Raw genomic sequence first — 7,562 nt, forward strand, 5'->3', positions numbered from 1 at the left:
CTTTGTATACTATTGGTGGGAATGCAAAATGATGCAGATGCTATGGAAAACAGTATGAAGTTTCCTCATAAAACTAAAAATAGAACTACCATATGCTCCAGCAATCCCGCTTATGTGTATTTATCTAACAGAATCGAAATCAGAATCTCAAAGAGATATTAGCGCTCCTGTGTTCATTGCAGCACTATTCACAATAGCCAAGTGTGAAAACAACCTAAATGGCCATCGACAGATGGATAAAGAAAATGTGATATATACTTACAATAGAATACTATTCATCCTTTAAAAAAGAAATTCTGCAATATGTGACAACATGATTAGACCTTGAGGACATTATACTACATAAAACAAGCCAGTCACGAAAGGACAAATAAATAATGCATGATTCCATGTACATGATGTATGTAAAATATTCAAATTCACAGAATCAATGAGTGAAATGGCTCATGGAACATGGTGGCAGCCTTTGAGATACGTGTGTATTCCTTGCAAGCCACGCCAAACCTACACACAAGTAACTATGTTTAAGGGACCTGCAGTTGGTATTGATCTTGGCACCACCTCCTCTTGTGTGGATGTTGTTTAGCACAGAAAATTGAATATAATTGCCAATGATCAGGGAAATCAAACCACCCCAAGCTATGTTGCCTTTACTGATACCAAATGACTAATTGGTGATACCGCAAAGATCCAAGTTGCAGTGAACCCCATCAACAAGATTTTTTATGCTAAACCTCTCATTGGAAGCAGATTTGATGATGCTGTTGTCCAGTCTGATATGAAGCATTGGTCCTTCTTGCTGGTGAATGATGCAGGTAGTCCCAAAGTCCAAGTAGAACACAAGTAATAGACAAAAAGTTTCCATCCAGAGGAGGCGTCATTTATGGTCTGACAACAATAAAAGAAATTGCAGAAGCCTACCTTGAGAAGACTGTTACCAATGCTGTGGTCACAATGCCAACTTATTTTAATGATTCTTAACATCTGACTACCAAGAATATTGGAACCATTGCTAGTCTCAATGTACTTAGAATTAGCAAGGCCAGATGTGGTGGCTCACACCTGTAATCCCAGCACTCTGGGAGGCTGAGGTCAGGAGTTTGAGACCAGCCTGGCCAACACGGCAAAACTCCATCTCTACTAAAAATACAAAAATTAGCCAGGCATAGTTGTGTGCACCTGTAATCTCAGCTACTCAAGAGGCTGAGACACCAGAATCACTTGAATCTGGGAGGTGGAGGTTGCAGTGAGCCAAGATTGTGCCACTGCACTCCAGCCTGGGCAACAGAGCAAGACTCCATCTCAAAAAAAAAAAAAGAATTGTCAATGAGCCAACTGTTGCTGCTATTGCTTATGGCTTGGAAAAAAAGCTTGAAACAGAAAGAAATGTGCTCATCTTTGACCTAAGAGGTGGCACTTTTGATCTGTCAATCTTCACTATTGAGGATAGAATCTTTGAGGTCAAATATACAGCTGGAGACACCCACTTAGGTGGAGTTAGATGGAGAAGACTTCAACAAGCAAATGGTCCACCATTTTATTACTGAGTCCAAGCACAAGCATAAGAAGGACAATGATGAGGATAAACAGAAGACTCTTGACAAGTGTAATGAAATTAGCAACTGGCTCAGTAAGAATGGTACTACAGAGAAGGAAGAATTTGAACATCAGCAGAAAGAGCTGGAGGAAGTCTGCAACCCCATCGTTGCCAAGCTGTATCAGAGTACAGGAGGCATGTTTGAAGGAACATCTGGGGGCTTCCCTGATGGCAGAACTCCTCCCTCTAGTGTTGCTTCCTCAGTGCCTGCCACTGAAGAGGCTGATTAACCTAACCTAAGTATAGATAATAACACTGTTCCAAAACTTTAACTAAAAGCAGTTAAAACTTTGAAGGACCCAAATTGACAGCAAATTCTATGGCAGTGTTGAAGTTCAGCTGCTATAGTAAATTACTGGATATTCTCAATACTTGAATATGGGACATGTGCACAGAGGAAGGAAATAGCATTGAACTTTATAAGCACTGTATTCTAAGTGGAAAATGCAATGTCTTGAATACAACTGTATTAAAAATTGGCACCAAAAAAAGAGTGAAATGGTGGTTGCCAGGGGCAGGGGGAAGGCGGATGTAAGAGAGTTACTAATCAACAGGCTTTAAGTTCCAGCTAAGCAAAATGAATAATAAACTCTAGAAATCTGCTGTAGAACATTGTACCCATGGTCAACAATAATGCATTGTACATTTTAAAAATGTATCAAGCAGGTAGATCATGTTGTGTTCTTACCACAATAAAAAAATTTTAACTTAAAAAAAAACCTTGTATAGCTACATCCCACCCTGAAACTGTTATCACAAATTACATCTTTATGCAATATGTACTCACCAACATAGATTATAATTTATACTTTAAGCATTTGTATTTTAAATCATATAGGAAAAAAGAGGAGTTATAAACAAAAGACACATTAATACTGACTTTTATTTTTGGCCATATAGTTATATTTAATGGTGTTTTGGTTTGTTTTTCATGCAGTTTCTGAGTTACTATGTATGGCAATTACATTTCAGCCTGAAGGATCCCCTTTAGCATTTCTTGTAGGGAAGGTCTAACAGCAGTGAACTCTTTCAGTTTTTGTTTAACTGGGAATGTCTTAGTTTCTCCCTTTTTTAAAGGTTGTTTTGCTGAATATAGAATTGATTGGCAGGGTTTTTTTCTTTCTACACTTTAAATACATCATCCCACTGTCTTATGACCTCCATTGTTTCTGATGAGAGATTAGCTGTTAATATTTATTGAGGATCTTTTGTGTTTAATAAGTTGTTTCTCTTTGCTGCTTTCATTATTCTCTTTGGCTTTATATAATTTGATTATGATAAGTGTTGGTGTGCATGTCTTTGAGTTTATCCTTGGAGTTCATTGAGCTATATAGAGGCAAAAAGTAATGTCTTTCATCAAGTTTTCAAAGTTTTTGGCCACTATATCTTCAAAAATTCTTTCTTTGCCTTTCTCTTATTCTCTCCTGGAGTTTACATTATGCTTATGTTGATATTCTTGATAGTATCCCACAGGTCCCTTAGTTCAATTCATTTTTCTTCACGTTTTTTTTCTTTCTGGTCCTTGGACTGGATCATCCCAATTGACAAATCTTAAAGTTTGCTATTTCGTTGTCCTGCCTGCTCAATTCTGCTGCTGAACCCCTCTTATGAATTTTTTTGTTTCAGTTATTGCATTTTTCAACTTCAGGATTTCTATTCAATTTCTTTTTTATAATTTTCATTGGATATTCTCCATTTGGTGAGACATCATTCTCCTGATCTCTTCTAGCTCTTCACTCATGGTTTCCATAGATCTCTAAGCATATTTAAAATAGTTAATTAAAAGGCTTTGTTGAGTAAGTCTAACGTATGGGCCTCCATGTGAACAATTTCTATTGATTTCTTTTTTCCTTGTTTCTTTGCATGCCTCTTTTTTTTTTGAAAAGTGGACATTTTGAATATTATAATGTGGCAACTCTAAAAATCGAATCCCCCCACACACACACGGTTTGTTGTTTGTTTAATGGCTTTTCTAAACTAATTCTGTAAATTCTGTATTCTTTGTCATGTGTGGCCACTGGATTCCTTCTTCTATATACTTAGTGGTCAGCCAGTGATTCAACAAAGAATTCCTGACATGCCTGGAAAAAACACACACACACAATATTTCAGTCTTTACTGAGAAGTTACGTTTATGTTGGGGTACATCTTCAACACTCAGTCAGGCAGTTTAAAACTCTGCCTGAGCCTATACTACCTTCTTGCACAGAGCCTGGAGGTAAATCAGAGGTGAGAGTTTATGGCCTTCTCAGTTCTTTCCTGAGCATATGCAAAGCCCTGGACATACGTATGGCCATTCAGATTCCCAAGAATGTGTAGGCGTTTTCAAAGCCCTTATTCCCTAAAGCATCTCACTTTCCAGCCTCTCCTCCCAAGCTTTTTGGTTTTCTATTGTTTGCCTCAAGTGTTATCCCTCCCCATGTGGGAACACCTAAAATATTTGCCTTTAAATATTTTTGGCAAACACTCCCAGAGTAGACATCTCAACCCCGGGAGATTTCCAAGTTAGATAAAATAAAGGCAAGTCCTTCGAGTCTATACTCAAGGGAGTCACCAGTCAGGTCAAAACAATCCACCAGGATTCTTTGAGTATAATCTCTGTTCTACTTTCTCCAATGCTGGGTATTCATTCCAAGAGTGAGGGCTATTGTCTTCAAAGCCACTGCCAACCCTGGCCACAGAGTTCTCTTACTGAGATCCAAATATATTTTCTTGATTAAGAATTCCCCTGGTTACTGTAAGGTTTTTATTAGTTTCCAGAATTCTGAAAAAGTTGATTCTGATAGTTTTTCCAGTTTATTCATTGTTTTTATGAAGCAATTAACTTTTGAAGTTCCTTATTCTGATACTTCTGTTTGTTTGTTTGAGACAGACAGAGTCTCACTCTGTCACCCAAGCTGGAATGCAGTGGAGTAATCTTGGCTCACTGCAACCTCCACCTCCTGGGTTCAAGCAATTCTCGTGCCTCAGCCTCCCAAGTAGCTGGGATTACAGGCGCACACCACCATGCCTGGCTAATTTTTGTCGTTTTTTTAAGTAAAGACAGGGTTTCACCATATTGGTCAGCCTAGTCTCAAACTCCTGACCTCAAATGATCTGCCCGCCTTGGCCTCCCAAAGTGCCAGGATTACAGGCATGAGCCACTGCACCCCACCTCCTTATTCTGACATTTCACTGATGTACTAGTCCAATCTTTTGGCTTACCTGAGCCATATTGGAAGAAAAAGAATTGTCTTGGGCCACACACAAAATACACTAACACTAACGATAGCTGATGAGCTAAAAAAAAATCACAAAATAACTCACAATGTTTTAAGAAAGTTTACGAATTTGTGTTGGGCCACATTCAAAGACATTCTGGGCTGCATGCGGTTTGCAGGCCATGGGTTGGACAAGCTTGTACTAGGCAATTCTTATGATGAAAAAAGATGACCAATTGTCACAAATAGCTGTTCCACCTACTAGTTATTGATGGAGATGCTGATTACAATGAGATTATTCTTGGTCCATCAGATTAGCAAAAATTGAAAAGACTAAGAATATCTAATATCAACAATATGTGAGGAAATAGGCAGTCATATGCTGCTGGTGGTAAAGTAAGAACTTTGAGTATGCAATTGGCAGAGTCTCTTAAACTTTTCAGTGTTCATTCCTTTTGACTTTTTCTCTTCAAGGAATTCAACTTAAGAACACTCATATGCACAATATGTATTTACAAAGATGTTAATGAAAAGTCTGAAGACAAACAGATGCTCAATAGGGAGGTGTTAAGTAAATTACAGCACCACAGAACCCTGCAATATATATCCTGTAGTAACATTCCAACCTTACGTAACTCACAATTGGCTTCTTCCTCCACTCAAGTCTCAGATGTGGAGGACTAATCTTCTTATCTTATAATGTTGGGGACTGAAGGAGTTTGGGGCTTGGGGGGGAAGGGCAAAATCAGACAAGAACACTGAAGGTAGCCACATACAGGGAAGTGGGGAAATTGGGGATGAACCCCCTTCTCCAGTATTCTTCTGGCTCAGTCTCCTCAGATTCAGCCCATGAAATCAAGTCAGAAGTCAAGATATATAGTATGATCCCATTTACCCGAGTGTGTACTACATTCACATATATGTATTTATGTATATATGTAAATGAATTTTAAGAGACCTGAAAGAAATACACAAATTAATAATGATAGCAACCTCTAAAAAGAGAAATGGGAATGGGGAAGGAATGACGGAATCTCACATTTTACTCTGTGTTATCAAACCTTTGAAACAGGAATGAATCCATCTAATTCAAAAAAACATCTAATTAAAAAAATTATTTAAGAAAAGGTGGTTTGTTTGTTCGCTTGTTTTCTAGATAGGGCCTCCCTCTGTTGCCCAGACTGGAGTGCAGTGGTGCGATTATAGCTCACTGTAACCTTGACTTCCTGTGCTCAAGCAATCCTCCTACCTCAGCCTCCCAAGCTGCTGGGACTGCAGGCATACCACCATACGTGGCTTTTTTTAATTTTTATTTTTTGTAGATACAGTGGTCTCACTGTGTTGCCCAGGCTGGTCTCAAGCTCTTGGCTTCAAGTGATCCTCCTGCCTTGGCTTCTTAAACTGCTGGGATTATAGGTGTGAGCCACAACACTGGACCAAGAAAGGGTTTTAAACCACATTAATACAACTGGGATAAGGGAATAAATGATAGTCCCATTACCCAAGCAACAACAACAACAGGCATAGTTAGAGAATGTCGGAGCCCAGAGTGAATGTATGGATCATGACTTTAAGAGGTAAGACTTGACCAAGTTGATGTGGTGAGTTAGTGACACAGTGTACAACGCAGGTTTCCTTAAAGCCAAAGGAAAACAAGATTCCAAAACCAGAGGGAAAACTTGAAATGACAATGGGAATCAATGAACCACTAAATGTGAAAAATCTGCAAGAGGTCAATTGCAGCTTATCCAGTCCTCTATCTCAGTGAAAAGTGAAGAAGAGAAGGTGAGAGTCTTGCTATGAAACTGTGGAATGTATGGAGTTGGAGGCATTCAGGAAGAGGCCTTGGTAGCTTTTGTCTTCTCTGAGACCTCCAGTGCTGGTACGTGTCACTTACAGTTCCCCAAAAATCTATTTGACAATTAGAAAGGGAAATTAAGCATTTTATCAGTATCTGTGGAGTCATTGACTTAAAAAGAGCCCCATGCCACGAATAGCACTTAGAAGCAGTAGCAGCAGCAATAAACTCTTCTCTCTCTCTCTCTGAAGTATATTCATTACTAATTGTTTTACTTGGAGAATCTAGGAAAAGGGTAGCAGAATCCAACTCTGGCTCATTTGAGGAAAAAGGGAACTTATTGGAATGGTATGATTGGTGATGCACTGGTAGATGTTTAGCAACCAGCTCTTCAGAACAACAGCAAAAAAATCTGATTTATAATGTTTGCTGATTTCCATCATATAAATCTTCCCACCATGGCCAACTGTAAGCTCCCAGTGTAACATCATCTAGCTCACAAAATTCCTGAAAAGTTAGTGGTAGGTCCTCAGCATCTAGTAGGGAGAAGCCCACAGGATGGAAGGGAGGCAGAAGAAGATCAACTAGCCAGCACCAGAGGGTCTAAAAAGTAAGAACTACTCAACAGTCTTGTCAGGTCACTGCCACGTTAACTTCTCTGCACAGATCTCTGTACTGTCCCTACCACCTCCCGTAGATTTTTATGCCCTTTTAGGGGAAAGTCACCCATTCATCTCATTATCCACAAACGGTGTGACCTAAAAGTGGTGGCTCATGCCATGCAGTTGCATTTCAAATAGGCTCCAGTTTATATTTGCAAGCCCAACTTACAGGATCCTAAACCAAAGAAAACAAGTTTATAACAAGAGATTGGGACAAAAACAACATGTAAGTCTTCCTTATTTCTTTTTGATTTTTTTTGTGGGGTTTTTTGTTATTGTTGTTGTTTAGAAACATTTTAATGTAG

General features: G+C 38.9%; 1 pseudogene; it reads left to right on the forward strand.

Annotated features, from left to right (window-relative positions):
* The first annotated feature begins 520 nt into the window (after nt 1-520).
* LOC105733639 (heat shock 70 kDa protein-like) lies at nt 521-1,827 on the forward strand (annotated as a pseudogene).
* The last annotated feature ends 5,735 nt before the right edge of the window (nt 1,828-7,562 follow it).

Source organism: Aotus nancymaae, unplaced genomic scaffold (assembly GCF_030222135.1).
Source record: "Aotus nancymaae isolate 86718 unplaced genomic scaffold, 86718_ANA_hifiasm-v0.15.2.pri h1tg000004l, whole genome shotgun sequence".
Lineage (NCBI taxonomy): Eukaryota > Metazoa > Chordata > Mammalia > Primates > Aotidae > Aotus > Aotus nancymaae.